This window comes from Neopelma chrysocephalum, unplaced genomic scaffold (assembly GCF_003984885.1).
Source record: "Neopelma chrysocephalum unplaced genomic scaffold, ASM398488v2 Primary Assembly neopelma1_22b, whole genome shotgun sequence".
In the NCBI taxonomy this organism is placed as follows: Eukaryota; Metazoa; Chordata; class Aves; order Passeriformes; family Pipridae; genus Neopelma; species Neopelma chrysocephalum.
Window position 1 is genome coordinate 22,824,605 of NW_020897690.1, and position 15,723 is coordinate 22,840,327.

General features: G+C 35.9%; 1 long non-coding RNA gene across 1 annotated transcript in view; it reads right to left on the minus strand.

Annotated features, from left to right (window-relative positions):
• Positions 1-15,723, minus strand: part of LOC113964962 — a 201,070-nt gene that overhangs the window by 78,007 nt on the left and 107,340 nt on the right. Inside the window, exon 2 of the long non-coding RNA XR_003533364.1 lies at positions 10,164-10,261. This is a non-coding gene — a long non-coding RNA (uncharacterized LOC113964962). The remainder of the gene's footprint in view (positions 1-10,163; positions 10,262-15,723) is intronic.

The following is a 15,723-nucleotide window of genomic DNA, read 5'->3' on the forward strand; positions in this document are numbered from 1 at the left end:
GCTGAATCTCTTTAACAGACCTCCAAAAACATGACAGCTTTAATCAAATATTCTGCTCAGTGGAATATTTGCAGATATTTCTATAATTCAAAATAAAACCAGTCTGTGATTTGAGTGGGCTTTTCAAAAAATGACTCCCACAGATTACCTTAATTTATACAATAATCTCCTGGCAGAAACCAAGTTTGTTTTGACTGCCAGCATTACTATTTGACTTTTTTGCAAAGAGTAGAAGATTTAAAGAAGCAATGAGATTTCCTATTTCCCAAAGGATTACATTCTTACCAGGATAAAGAAGAGTGAAGATGGATAATAGTGAATATATAACGAAGTAGCTGACACTGCCTCCTCTTCCCAAAGGAATAAATGAACATCATATTTTCATGGTTTTTTTTTCTCCAGACTTCAATCCATCAAACAGCCTTCAATATCTAATCTTTTGAATATCAATAATAAATGTATTTGAGTATATATTTTAAAATTGCAACACCCCAAGTTTAAATAAAGTTCTAAAATACAGAACATCTGATTAACAATATTAAGTTGTAAAGAATTTTTTCTTTCTATTAAGTGTGTGCTAATAGTGAAAATATTTTAATAATGCTTTCAGTAGTGCTGCTATTCAAATAGTATAACTTTGGCCTCAGCAATAATCTGATAATAAATTTCAGTTAATCATCCTAGCTATACTTATCGTGTAGTATAAAATATAAGGAGACTAGATCAACTCATAAAAAAAACCCACTATAATTAATATTCTGTAATCATTCAAACACTGTAGTCACTTTCCATTGTTTTTCTTGTACTTAAGTTGTTTAAGACCACCTATTGATTATTTCACCTGACCAGGATTCTAAGAAGATTTAATATCTATTTATTTCAAACTATACATTCATGTGCATCTGATAAGAAAAACGTGAGTCAAAATCAAGTATCTAGAACAGACTACCCTGGCATTGTTCACTGATTTTATCAACAGACACAGTGGTATTTTGAAATAAATGAGACTCATAAGTCTGTGCCATAAAAAGCAACACAGGAACAGACTTCAATGAAGCAAACCAATGGTGACATTCTGCCGTTATATCTACTTGAGCAAGTTTGTCCACAGTAATTAATGACAGAGATAAACATTACAGAATCTGAGTATAAAATAATCTTTCAAGAGAAGAAAAAAATCTGGGGAAGCAATGGATTTCACTTTCAACTATTAACTCTGTGACAATTTCAGCGTAAGCAGCTGTGTTAATTTCATGTAATAATTCATCTTCTGCTCAACAATAGTACATTTACTTCTTTTTGGTCTTATTTAAAATTTTCATTTAAAGTTTTGAAAAGAAAACTTAAAAATTGTTGTTAATCCCATATGAAAAAAAAGAAAAAAATATTCCTTTATCTTGTGGAAGACTTCTTATGCAGATTTTTTAGGCAGAAAAATGTTATTATTTCTCAAAGTTATACTTCTTTAAAAGATGACTAATAGTAGCATATCCTCCCAGTCACTGGCACAAAAGTTGCAAATAAATGAAATTTTAGCCTGGGAAGTCTGCCCTCAGTAAACATATTTAATGCGTGGATGTTGTCGTCTGTATGCTTACACTCGCAGCCATCTGCTACGTGGTCACTGTTCTCATTCACAGGTGGATTGGAAATTTTCCTTAGAGTATTCATGGCAAGCAACATGAACAATAAGCCAAGGCTTTCACCTTCTATCAGAATCGCTTTTTTTGCTGCTTATAAACCACTGACATAAACACCTCAGTTGGCACACTTAGAAAGTATGTTTCAGAAAGCAATATCTGAAAAGCAGAAAAACACGTAATGAAAAATAGAAGTCCCGTTACCTGTAAGCTTTGTTGAAATGGCACAGTAGAGAATAAAAATAATCACTTTTGGTGAGAAGAGATATAAATAAGAAAGTATCAATACAACAGAAGACTCTGCAAGTAAAATCTTATGGCAGAAAATAACATTAGAAAATAAACTTTATTCTAGAGATGAGTTACATTCTTCAGAGAACACATCTGAGTATTAGTGTTTCCATAATTAATTTGCCATTCTGAATTCTTTCACGTCTGCGTAATTAGACTGAGATCAGTGAACAGATTCTCAAACATCTTAGAAATGCAGGGTCTCAGAACAGGTTGAGTAAGCAAAAACTATAGAAAACAAAACAAGCAGGAATCTGCTTGTAAAATTTTTGGTTACAAAAAGGTCTGAATCCACCAGTGTCGTTACATCAAGAGAAGTTGCAGTTTCAGAGAGTACATGGTAGATTGTGGGGTGAGCCACGTGCTTTTTCTTCCTTATATATAAAATTTCTATTTTCATCAATGTGCACTGTTTGATTCTGTAAGAGTATGATGATGACAAATCTCCAGAACTATTTGCACAGTTTCTGTCTTGATGTCTTCCAGACAAAAACAGCCAATGAACTGAATTAGTGTAATTGTGATTAAGTTGGGGGGGGGGAAAGAATACAAAAGAGGTTAAACTACCTTTTGGTAGTGAAGGTGTGCACAACTGAGGCAAAACCAAATTATAAGGGCACAGTGATGGCTAGGAAAAAATATGAGTAAACCTACTAAAACAGTTTTGGCAGAATTTGTTCTGCAGCCATTATCTGCTGACACGCCATTTTCATTACCCAAAAATACGTACTGCCGTTCAACACTGTTCCTACTTCATTGCATTTTATATTCAAAAGCCAAGGAACTTAATTCTCAGAGCACTGGAAAAGAAACTATTACTACTGTTAATAGTGTGAAAGGTTATTTAGATCAATTTCTCATTCTGGGTCTAAACATGGGTTCATCAATGCTAAGAAGGTCTGTATTTCCCTAATGACTCTACACTACAGATCACCTTATGAAATAAACTACTTCCATACAAATGGGGAAAAAACTGGCTATCATTCTGATTTAGTACAACTTTTCTATGGTTTGCTTTGGAATAAATGTCCAAACAAGACTAAGGTAGTACAGATTTCAGTCTTTATAAATCACATTTGCATTTTGGCTAGTACCAAAAATGGAAGCATGTAGAAGCATTTCATACGGAGCAAGGATACACAAGCAGAGCCTTACATGACTTACGGAAGAAAACTACAAGGACCACTGACTTTACATAGTAATCTTTAAAAAATAATATGTGATAAATAATGCCATAGGGCCAAGTACATTTGTGACTATCTGTAGAAGTCCAGAAGATAACGGGCTAATGCACATGTCTCAAAAATGGATAGCTGGTTAGCCATGGAGCCAACTAAGTATTGTTGGTAAGAACACACAGTGTGAATTGGCAAGAAAGGACAGGATACAGCTGGAGAAGGGGGCCATATGGAGGTAGGACAGCACTTTTCTGGGACAAAGGTTTTGTTTTAGCTCCTGGAGATAAGCACAACACAGTACAGAGCAAGTGCAGGAATGAAGTTGAGAAGTGGACATGGACTGTCAACCAAAGACTAACACAGTAGGGGGAACAAGACCATTGAAGACAAGTGAAGGCCTCTGACCCATTTCCAGAAAGGTCTGAAGGTCTGGAAGAATGAACTATGCGTGAAAACTAATTCACATAGAAAGCCTGAAACTTCGCTTGAGGTGAGGGGCAGGGGAAACTTATTTATTAAAAGACACCCCCACAAAGTCGAGATGGTGTACCCCAGGACGCTAAACACCCCATCAGCTGCATCAACACTGAAGCCAGGCCTTGCTTTCCTCCTTCCTTCCTTCTTTCCTTTCTTCCTTCCTTCTTTCCTTCTTTCCTTCTTTCCTTCTTTCCTGCCTTCCTACCTTCCTACCTTCATTCCTGCCTGCCTTCATTCCTGCCTGCTTTCATTGCTGCCTGCCTGCCTCCCTCCCTCCTTCTCTTTTCTTTTACCCTACTCTTTGTTCAAAATCCACTGCCTTGGGTTTGTATTATAAGATAAGGGACTAGCTTATACCAATTTCCATGTTGTGTTTATAATTTACTAATAAAACTTTGTAAGTTTTTGTGGATCCTCTGACTTTTTTTGTCCCTTTTTTGAGTGACTATAGGCATCTACAAATCTTGGGTTCTCCCTTCCCTTTCAGGGAGGGACACCACACTATCTCAAGTTCTACTATTCAGGATCAACATCATACCACAGAATATCTCTTAAAACATACTACTAAGAACATTGGAAGAAAAGTATTTTTAACATGAATTTGGGAGAAACTAAATATAGAAGGCTAATGAAAATATACTATATTTGAAATTAGGTCACAGCCTTAAAGTTGAATGTTGATTTCAAAAGGCAATCTCTGCAGAGAAAGAGGACTCTCAGGAAAAGCAGACATCCAATGAATTGTCCAAGAGGACTCGAGTTAGGAAACATACCTACAGAAGTGCTCGTACATGCAGCCTGAACTGTGTCTCTCTTAGTAAATCTCATCCTGTTTAAAAAATATTTTGCGTGAGGTATACATCTGTAACTAAAGAGCACATCAACATAATGATATAATCCTGATACTTCTGTTCATATTTGTTCTCTGTCCCTCAGTGCCTCATAACTGTCCCTCACTTTGCAATAACCAGTGTGCTTCTTATTCTAAATCGGAAAAGTAATTTCACCAGAGATATGTTGTAATTACTGTCCACAGAGCAAAGTCAGATTATTTCTTTAAATCCGCATCCAATATTTAAACATTGGATGGGCCAATTTACTTTATGGAAGCATATCATCTTTAATATGTATATGACTAAGGATTAATTGTTATCTTTCCACAATGTTTAGACAAGGCTAAGCACATATCAGAGTGAGCTGAAACAATCTCGTAAGGATATTTTCAGCAATTATCATAACTAGGTTCAATTCAGGAGTCCATCAAGGATTACTTAATTGTTTTTAAATAATGATCTAATAATAAATACTGCACATAATTAAATATAAACAAAATCTGCAAATAGTCAGCTGTGTCTCATTAATCTCTACTGTGCAACTCATCTACATCATCTAGTTATGTAAAAATGGTATGAAGAGCCTGAGAAAGCAACAGAATTTTACAATGATTTCTTATGCTAAGTACACCTTTAGAAGCAATAAACATTGACAAAAAATCCATGATAATATGATGGCGGTAGTGAGATAGTCCCCATTCAATACTAATCAGCTAAAATTAGAGCAATCTGGCTCAGTTCCATTCTTCTAATTGGACTTCTCTTGATGTTCCAAAAGACTCAACAATGGATCAGCAGTTGCACCTTGTGCCAGTGGCCTCTCTTTGCCTGAAATTCTGTTAAATTCTGCCTGGAACCCAAAGACTCCCAGGCCCAGAGAGACCATGAAAGAGCAAGGATATAATGAAAAATATACTGGCATATTCTGAGGTAATAAAGTGAATTTAGTCTTTCTGCCATTTTTTTAATGTTTTTCATGTTATTAAGGGAAAGTGAGATCAAAAGGGACAGATATTCCTTAAAAACTTAAAAAAAACTACAATAGTAGATTTTATACCTTATTCACCTACTTTGCTTCTCCATTTTTTTAACTGCTGTAATTCCTCTTCTCTTGAATATGCATTCTAACAGGAACATTCAATTTTTAATCTTACACGAAAACAAAACAAAACAAAACAAAACCCCCAAAGCCCCCCAGAAAATCCAGAAATCTGCTTGCTGCCTACTAACTGCAAAGACAACATAATTATCATCCTCTAATAAGCACACAGATTCCTGTTAGTACATTCCTAACAATTGTTTAAAATTAAAAATTATTCTTCACATTTCTGTGTAGGAACAGTTCTAGATAGATTTTTTTTTTTGCCAGTAAAGACAAAAGGAATGTTTTAAATAATCAAAAGCTTCTTGTGAAACGCATCATTCTCCCACTCCCAACACACATTACAAATCAATATTCATTCTGCATGTTTTTCCCAGCACATCCTCTGCAGAGCATTCGAACAGTTTTTAACGAATCCTACACTCTATACTTTTATGCTGTAGTTTTCTTTGTATATCCAGAAAGGAACACAGGAAGCAAAATTACAGCAGACAGAAATATAAGGTGTGTTAGGATGAGATAAGTTACTCTCAGAAAAGTAATTTCAATTATTACTAACAATGTGAGCCAGTGTTGCTCTGTAGGCTTCAAAGAGTACTTGTAAGAGCAAAGACAATGTTTTACCCACTGTCAGCAATTGTAGTTAAGCAGGAATTAGCTGATACAAACCACCACAGAGATGAAAATAGCATTTATATTGGGAGTGCAAAAGAAAATGAGGTGCTCTGTTACCTAAATTAGTTGAATTAAATTTTCATTGGCCTTACTGAATATTAGTCACCCACACAGTTTGTCTTTATATTGCAACCAAAATCTTCTCTAGTTCTCATAGCATGTGTACCTCAAATCCCTTTCCTTTTACATCTATTTAGAACTGTATACAAGATGTTAGCTGGGTATATTTCTTCAAAGCTTAAATACATTTCTACTAGCTACATTTCTTCATAAGTTCATTTTCTGAATATATTTAGTAAAATCAACTGATGAGTTTTGGACTGTGCCTGGATCTTGCATCATCAGAAAGAAGCAAATCAGAAAATCTCTTCTTCCTGCATCCCTTAAACATAACTGTTTGAGCAGTCTGGGTAGGAGTTAATTGTCTTCTGTCACTGTTACACATATCAGACAATTAAATCTTCACACATAATTTTTCTGTGAAACTACTACATTTTTAAAGACACATATTTATTTCTAGATATATGCCTTTTTATCACATTTGTTTTCATACACAAGGTGCCAGTCCATAATCTAGCACCCTTTGACACTCCTGTGACATATTTAATTGAAAACTCTTGTTAGAGTTCTTCCACCTGTTATAATTCACCCATGCATTTTTTTTTTAATGCATCTTGCTTTTTAGAATGTTTGCATTTCTTCAGGATGCAACAGAGCAGCTGTGCTACACACCAGTTCATGCCAATGCATGTTAGAGAATCTCAAACTATCCTGAATCAATATCATAAAGCCAATATAGCTGCCTCCAGACCAGCTCATCCTCTCTTGCCGGTGGAGGTCCTTCAAACGAGGTAGTATGATGTATCTTAGAACCATAACAATTCTTCTGATGTTACTAGAAACCTACACCATAGAAACATATTTTCATTTCTTTCATAGTTCATTTGCCTTCAAACTAAAATGAGTGAATGTCAGCCAACAGTTACTTTTCCTTTAAGTTCAGGAAATTCAAGTTTGCTGTAGTGCAGATGATCATAATTTTTTTCTCATACTTCAGTATAATCTTCTACTTATAAGCAAGTGTACTTTTAGTAAAACAACAAGTATTTGTGAGAGATAGATTATTTATTTATTTCCTAAAAGCATTATGACAGGTATTTACTGAGCATGTAAAACCTATTCTCAGTTCACTGAATACCGGATCTGTATTCAGTCCTAGAATTCAGTCCTAAAACTAGTAATTAATTTAAATAGGAATTTTAACAATTACTCATATGGAAGTAATTTTGTTCCTTTTGCAACTAGTAATTCAAGGTCCCAACCCCAAATATCTTTATTTTCATCTCAGTAAAAGGAAAAGGAAATATGAACCAAGGATAAAATAAGATCAGGGAGATATTGAAAATATATGTTAAGTGTTCAGGGACTCATACTACAGAAAACTATAGATGAAAAAACTGCTAAGACAATAGAATACTTACACTGATTACTTATCATATGCTTAATTACTTAGTTAATCTACTAGTTGCCTAAACATACTTTCAGAATGGATAGCATACCATAATAAAATAACTGTTTTGCTCAGTAACAAAGTATGTGAAAGAAAGTCAGCTAAATCTTATTGCAGCAAAGCTTGTCTCCTGCTGACATAAAAGGGAACTGCACAGCTCTTCAAAGGCTTTGAGATGTGCAGCATTGTAATATCAGTCAAAGAGATCATGAATTTGGGAGTGTGTCATCTGATGAGTCCCTTATAACTGAATGTCTTTATTCCACCTTTCTGTGTTACAGTTTAACCTACTCAATGAGATCATGCCAGTGTCACACCACTGAAGCAGCAACATCTTTAACTATGACTCACTGACATCAGTCACTCTCTTGCTTTTTTAGCACACCAGAAAAAAAACTGGCTTTGTTCCCTATAAGAGCTTCTTCACTTTTATGTTAATGTGATAAAAAAAAATACAGAAGCAACCCCAAATTTTTCAACAGTTAAAGAGCTGAAAAAACTTCATGACATTCAATGACATTGAAAAAACACCCGTAACATTCCCATCCTTAAAATATTATTCTCGAACTTGGTCATACATAACTGACACAATGCACACTGCAATTAGATGTAGTATGAACAAAATTATGAGATGTCATATGAAAAAATTAATATCATTTATGTTAAGTTTCTCAGTCTATGAGCAGATATATGACTGAATATGTTCCCTTTTTGGATATGTTGGAAGACAGGGCACATGTAAACATTTTGTGTTACCTTCTGAGTGACACAGATGTGCACTCAAATGTAATGATTTCTGCACTTGTAAATTTCATTTAACTTATAAACCCATACATTCAGACTTCATTTAGAGTCTTAGAGGTATATAAAATCCCAAGCATCCCAAATTATTCCAGAGTGAGAATATCTGTACAAATTTGCTAGACAGCTAATCTGATTAAAAACTTAACTCTTAATTCTTTGATTTTTAATACTTGATTCCTGTTTTACATTTTCCCAAGTATAAACCTAATTTTGCTTCCCAACTTAGAGTTAGATATTGCCTTATTCTATGAGAACTAACTGAATTTGACATTTGAATTTCATCATTCCTCCTGACTAGTCAATCAATTTGATCAACATCATTTTTTTTAGGCTTAAATTCACAAAGCAGCATTAGAAAGGGGACATAATTCTCACTCTGTTATTTTGTAAGTTAAACAGTAATGAATGACATGATCAATTTGAGCTATAAAATTCTAGAATAAATAATCTTGGTACTTGTTCCCTACAAATAAATACACCTTTATTTTTGATGTTGCCAAGTGGTGAAATAAGATTATATTGTTGGACCAACTAATTAGAAATTATTTCCGTCACTAAAACTGTATTTTCTATTTCACCAAATAACAAATAAATAAATAAGCATTGCTAGATTTCATGAGCTGTGATTGTTTAAGAACAGAAGAATATTTTGTAAACAGATCCAAATACATATTTTTGAGACCAGTTCAAATACTGCCACTCAGACTGAATCAATTTTTTTAATTGAAAATTAATGTTTATGTATTCTGTGAGGGAGGAAAAAAAATCAAAATCACTACATTTTGATGAGAAGTGACCTGGACAGTGCATCAATTCTCTAATCTCCACCAGCATAATTTTTAAAAGGTTAAATCTGTTATCTGAGTAAAATCTGTAAATATCACTTAAATGTAACAGTTAGTTCACCTCATTTTACAGTTTTATGATTTGAGGTTTTTCCTATAATTTCCCTACCTCAAATGCTTTCCCATCAACTCAATTTTCATCTTTAGGATTGGAAACAAAGTAAAATAATAGAAATGAAAAAAAAATATCATGCTAGACAACACATATAACAAGACCAAAAGAGAATCTGCTTTTAATGAGTGGCTTACCATTTGTCTAAAGGAATTAAAAAAATTTAAGATTATATCTTTGTTCTTACAAGTACTCTTTGGCACGAAGAACAATGTGAAATAGTAATCAAAATCAGAAAATCTCAAAATCAAACAGGCAGATGATAGTAGTAGAACCTAGTTGTTTTGTAACCATTTAACCATTTCTTAATTGTACAAATGGGTACGATTAAGATTTACCTACATGACACCATTCTTGATCACCTTTACCATGCTAATGGAGCTACATTTTTAGATGATTTGTTCAATTCTTATTCGTACTTATGCTTCATAGTTTCGGAGCAATACAGGTCACTGAACAGCATTCTGTTAGGTGCTGAAAGGGAATACTAAGAAAATATCTTTTTTTTTCCTAAAATACTTATAAACTGACTTAAATGTGTTACAGAATTTAAAGAAACACCAGACATTAGAGAAAAACATTTTTGTATAAAAGAAAATCAAAATAATGGTGAAGTAATTAAAAAAAAAATTATTACAACAAAAACACTTCACTGGAGGTGAATGAAAATTATATAAAACATGAGAAACTACTTACTTGATGACTAACCAAGACCTTAGAAATATCTTTTCTATCAAACAGTCTTGGGAGCTTCCACTGAAGATAACAGAAACCTGACAATTCAGCAGCTTTCACTGAAACAGAACAACAAAATTTTTAATATGATCAGAAAATAATGTTTTCCAAGATTCTTATGTAAACAGACAACAGCATAGGCATTGGATTGTCACTTGCAGCAGAACATGAAGATGGTGGTAAGATGTTTTTTACCCTGGTAAATCTATAGAGTCAGTACTACAGTAGTGTACAAATTTTTATTTTTAAGCAGCTGTTCAAACTTGGAAATCTAATTGAGATAACTAAATGCACAGCAATGGTATTTTCAAGGTTTGTAAGTAGCTTGGGAGTAATACGTGAATTCATATCTTATGTCAAATTTAGGAAAATGAGCTGATTTGAAAATCTTCTGATTAAAATCAAATTAGATACTTTCATAGAGAAATAAGGAAGCATTTATTCTGAAACTGTTCAGAAACTACAAAAAATACTCAAATGGCAAAAATAATCTAGTCCCAATTTTGCACAAATTTAGAACTGAATCTGTTTTAGAGAATGCTTCTCTTCATTTATATATATTACTTACCAGCCCTTCTCAAATATGCACTATATCTATATGACCTCATTAAACACTTTGACTTGTCTTTGCTATTATCACCTAACTTATCTCACAGTGTATGATACTAATAAAACTAATAACCAAAGAAGAAAAAATTAAAGATATATCAAATCACCAAGAAATTATTTTTGTATTATTCCTGTAAGCACCCTATCAGAAAATACAATGACGTCTGTAGATTTGTAATTAATGTGAAACCATATACAGAATCTAGTTATACCATGTAAAAACTGAAATAAACTTATCAATTTAATTCTTTTTTTTACTTAATCTGCTTTAATGTCTGTATATCTATGGCACTGAAAGAGTATGCCTTAATTAGTTTTAAAAAAGCATATTGGATAGAGCATTACTCAGTATACTGTCAATTCTTCCAGTAAAATATTTGAACTTCATTTACATAGAAACTTTGTTAGTTTTCTTAAAATGCACTGCTTGCTTTAACACACTCATGAATCATTCATGATAAGAATTAGAAAACCACAGGCAAGACTAGCCTTCTGTTCCTTATGCAGGTGGTGTTTTTTTACCCCACAACAAGATATCATTTTGCAAGTCAAGAAACCTTGCTATAGACAAGCAAGTCATCAAATATACCCCAAAGTCCTTCAACAAGAATTTCGGTCAAGATATCAGCAGAGGTTGCAGAATTTTTACTGCCCTTCATTTGCCTCCTTGTAATATAACTGGTACGTGTTAGAGATCTCTAGTCACCCCAGAGAAACTACAGACAGTAACAGCTAGAATACCAGCAGTACCTATGTTGCACAGTGCAAGCCAGTTACAAATAAAGTGTCAACTGCCCCAGAACTAGGCTGCTGATTCTTGGTTACATCTGAGATATGTCATCAGTGACATGACTTATTGTATGTAGGCTTGTAAATCTTCCATACAGCAGAAAAAATTTCAGTTTTGATGAGTTTACCCTGTAAAAATATTATAAGATTCACAGTCTTATCTGTTCTTTTCCCACATTTCTTCAAAATTAGGAAATTTCTTCATTGCTAAATTGTCTGTTTTCATATTTGCTAACTTTTTCTGGCTCACTTCTACTGATCTCAAATAAGCCCAATAGGGATTAAAAACTCTGAAAAGTATCATAATAGAAAAAAAGCTGATGGTACATGGGAAATTACTGAGTTTTGGTTGAAAAGGCAAAGGGACATTAGTGGTCAGCCACCACCTTCTTTTAGGCAGACATTCAGAGCCAGAAAACATCATAGGGGAGACTGGTTAAATATAGGCATCTAATGACATCCAAATGGGACAGTCAGATATAAAATGGGATTCTACAGTAGACCTTTTGAAGTGGTCTTCAGGACATGATTAAATATCACAGAACATCTAACATGACCTTAAGGCAGCTAAATCCCACTCGACTCTGCTGTGATTTCAAACAAGATTTGAGATCAGTCCCGCGCATGCCAGGAATAGTGAAATGAAATCTGCCTTTTTTAGATTATGACTCTCTAGCTTTAGGGTGAGCTGCTTTTACCCCTTAGAGAGTATGCACACAATAAAACTATCTTATAAGAGTTCAATAACATACACAAAACAACTGGTGACCTGAGAGGGTGTATGGAGTCACAGACTGTAAAACCTCCCTCTTCGTTTGCTTTGAAATGATACATATTTGAAGATATTTTTTCTTCCAGAGTTCTTAATCTTAAAGTGGTTAGTTAAATGGAGAAGACAGCTTAATTACAGAGAACTCAGATTCCAGGATTGTCTAACATGGTTCTCAAAGTAACTGAGATCAATACTAAAGAACACACAACAGATTTTTTGTTGTTGTTCTGCAAAACACTTATCAGCCTTTTGAAGAAAAATTACCTTGACTCTTACCTCTCACAAACAAAGCTACTCTCATCAACCTGCAAAATTACTCATCAGCAATGTAACATGATGTATGATGTATTTGATGACATATTTTAAAATGGCTAGCAAGGCAAGGTCATAAGAAAATTATACTGTTTGTAGCAGATTCCTATTACACATTTCAGTCCATAAAGTTTATTTACCCTTGTGAGTTTCACCTCTAACCGCGTGGCCCTGTAATGCAGTGCTGTCATTGCCACTAGGTAAATAACAGGCCATTACCTCTCCACAGAGGCTGTGCAATCTCCATCCCTAAAATGTTTCAAGACCCAAGTCTTGAAAGACAAACTGTTCAGTCATCTGCTGTCAACCATGTAATTTGAGAAACAGGTTGGAGTACATGACCTCCAAATTTCATTGATATTAATACAAATAAAATGTACACGTATTGTCTCTTTGTTTTATTTCCTCATTAGGGATAATTGTAAAGCTATAGATACATTCCTTTTTCTTGTTTTATGAAATATTATGGAGGAATTCTTGATTCCCTGAAACTGGATGGGAAAACTGCCAGTGATATTCATACAGAGAGTTTTATAATAGACAAAGTCTAGTGGATACCAAACACAAATGGAAGTCAGGACTCTTGAGTTTTGATCACATACGTTCATATAACTTGTGATTTTAAGCAAATTCCATATGCACTACAGCATGTAAGGGCATGCCTACACCGAAGCACGTTGTCTATCTGAACTTTAGTAGAGCCTTTGACATTACCTTCCACAGCATTCTCCTTCAAAACAAAGCTGGCAGGAGCAGCCCATACCCCAGGGAAAGTATGGGCCTTTAGAAGGACCTTGTCAGGCTAGAGACATGAGCAGAGAAGAACGGCCTGAAGTTCAACAAGGCAAATGCAGGGTCCTGTACCTGGGGAAGAATAACGCCATGCTCCTGCACAGGCTGGGGGTTGACCTGTTGGAAAGCAGCTCTGTGGAGAAGGACCTGAGGGTCCTGGTGGACAAGTTGTCCATGAGCCAGCAGTGTGTCCTTGTGGTCAAGAAGGCCAGTGGTATCCTGGGGTGCATAAGGATGCCTGCAGGTCAAGGGAGGTGATCCTTCCCCTTTGCTCAGCCCTGGTGAGGCCTCATCTGCAGTACTGTGTCTAGTTCTGGGCTCCTCAGTACCTCCTCCTCTTATGAGGAAAGGCTGAGAGCGCTGGTCTTGTTCATCCTTGAGAAGAGATGACTGAGGGGCGAACTCAATGATATATATCAGTATCTGAAGGGCAGGTTTCAAGAGGGTGGAGCCAGGCTCTTCTTGATGGTGCCAAGCAATACAACAAGGCAATGGGCAGAAACCGCTGCAAAGGAAGTTTCACCTGAATGAGGAAGAACTTCTTTACTGTGCAGGTAAGTGCGCACTGGAGCGGATTGCCCAAAGAGGTTGTGGAGTCTCCCTCACTGGAGGTCACAGAATCACAGAATATTGAAAGGGACCCACAAGGACCATCGAGACCAGCTCCTAAGTGAATGGTCCACATGGCATCTAACCCACAACGCTGGTGTTATTAACACCATCCTCTAACCGACTGAGGTAATCTAAGGATCAAGAACTCTCTGGAGGCAATCCTGTGCAATGCTTTCTAGGATGACCTTGCTTGAGCTGGGAGGTTAGAACAGAAAACCCACAGTGATACCTTCTATTCTGTAATTCTGTGAAACTCGTTGGTCATGGCTTGGATGGGCACACTCTTCCCTGAGTAAAAAGCTGGTTGAGTGGCTGGGCACAGAGAAATGTGGTGAATGGTTACACCCAGCTGGTGGCCAGTCACAAGTGGTGTTCCCCAGGGCTCTGTACTGGGGCCAGTTCTGTTTAACACCTTTATCAATGATCTGGATGAGGGGATCAAGTGCACCTTCAGTTAGTTTGCAGATGACAACAAGTGCTCAAAGGTAGGAAGACTGCAGGAATACAGGCTGGATCTATGAGTTTGAGGCCAGTTGTATGAGTTTAAACAAGGTGAAGTGCTTGGTCCTGCACAACAAGTCCACACCATGCTACAAATCTGGGAATGAGTGCCTGGAAAGCAGTCTGGCAGAAAAGAACCAAGAGGTTCTGCTCAATATGAGTCAGCAGCATGCCCAGAAAGCCAAGAAGGCCAAAGACATCCTGACTCGTATAAGAAATAGTGTGGTCAGCAGGATTAGGATAGTGATTGTCCCCCTGTACTCAGCAGTGGTGAGACTGCATCTCAAATCCTGTGTTCAGTTTTGGGTCCCTCACTACAAGAATGACATCGAGGTGCTGGAGCATGTCCAGAGAAGGGCAAAAGAGCTGCTGAAAGGGTCTGGAGCACAAGCCTTATGAAGAGTGGCTGAGGCAACTGGGATTGTTTAGCCTGGAGAAAAGGAGGCTAGGGAAGACCCTATTGCCCTCTACAACCATCTGAAAGGAAGGTGTAGTGAGGTGGAGGTGAGTCTCGTCTCCCAAGTAACAAGGAATAGGACCAGAGGAAATGGCCTCAAGTTGCACCAGGGCAGGTTTAGATTAGATATTAGGGAAAATTTATTCACTGAAAAGTTGGTCAGGCATTGGAATAGGCTGCTCAGGGAAGCAGTGTGTGAACATCCCTAGAAGTGTTCAAAAGATGTGTGGATGTGGCACTTAGGGACCCAGTTTAATGGTGAACATGGTGGTGCTAGGTTAATGATTTGACTCAATAATCTTAGAGGTCTTTTCCAACCCTAAAAATTCTATGATTCTGTATGGGTGCCTAACACAAGAGAGAATGCTAGCATGTCTGGCATTAGCTATGGAGTGAACTTGGTTTCAACAGCAGATGATTCAGAAGTTTTATGTTTAAATACAGGTTTATATTAGGGGATTTGACTAGAAAACAGAGGTGTCACCTTCTGAGTAATATCACGAAACATTTCAAATGCTTCCGGTCTCAATTCTATATCACCTGTTATTTCGTATCACTATGAAAAAGTAAGGACAAAAATAAAAGAAGTTATTGACAGTTACATCTACTTATGCTTTGCTAGGGCTTTTATTTCTACTGTCTCAAAAGTGAGTCATCTATTAAGTCAATATTAGAAC